This window comes from Haemaphysalis longicornis, unplaced genomic scaffold (assembly GCF_048455015.1).
Source record: "Haemaphysalis longicornis isolate Haplotype H1 unplaced genomic scaffold, Haemaphysalis longicornis Haplotype H1 scaffold_9, whole genome shotgun sequence".
Taxonomy (NCBI): Eukaryota; Metazoa; Arthropoda; class Arachnida; order Ixodida; family Ixodidae; genus Haemaphysalis; species Haemaphysalis longicornis.
The window spans coordinates 8,588,919-8,589,130 of NW_027526460.1; positions in this window are offsets into that span (position 1 = coordinate 8,588,919).

The window sequence follows — 212 nt, forward strand, 5'->3', positions numbered from 1 at the left end:
GGCCCTTTTGACCCCTTGGATTTCTGACTCGTTGGATCTTTTGACTCGCTTTGGACCTTTTGACTCGTTGGATCTTCTGACTCTTTGGACCTTTTGACCCACATTGGACCTTTTGACCCGTTGGATCTTTTGACTCGGCTGTCACGTGATTATTGGATCTTTTGACTCTTTGGACCTTTTGACTCGCTTTGGACCTTTTGACTCGTTGGATC